This window comes from Sinocyclocheilus anshuiensis, unplaced genomic scaffold (assembly GCF_001515605.1).
Source record: "Sinocyclocheilus anshuiensis isolate Anshui unplaced genomic scaffold, SAMN03320099.WGS_v1.1 C30934353, whole genome shotgun sequence".
Taxonomy (NCBI): domain Eukaryota; kingdom Metazoa; phylum Chordata; class Actinopteri; order Cypriniformes; family Cyprinidae; genus Sinocyclocheilus; species Sinocyclocheilus anshuiensis.
In genome coordinates, this window is record NW_015579955.1 from 1 (window position 1) to 249 (window position 249).

General features: G+C 52.6%; 1 non-coding gene across 1 annotated transcript; it reads right to left on the reverse strand.

The window, feature by feature from the left end:
• Window positions 1-65: 65 nt before the first annotated feature.
• Window positions 66-147, reverse strand: trnas-aga (transfer RNA serine (anticodon AGA)). Its single transcript has one exon. It is a non-coding gene; the product is annotated as a tRNA-Ser (tRNA).
• Between the last annotated feature and the right edge of the window lie 102 nt (window positions 148-249).

The window sequence follows — 249 nt, forward strand, 5'->3', positions numbered from 1 at the left end:
TATCTGTGCGAGGTGTATGAAAGAAAAATGCATGGCCACTTATCCCCATGACTGTCCGCAAAGTGCAGAGTCGGCAGGATTTGAACCTGCGCGGGGAGACCCCAAAGGATTTCTAGTCCATCGCCTTAACCACTCGACCACGACTACGGATACAGGCTATGACTACAGATACAGGCCACTCTCTGGCCTGTTTGTCTGCAACACGGCTGCCTGACCCACTTGAAATCCATAGCCCTAGCCAGCTCAGTC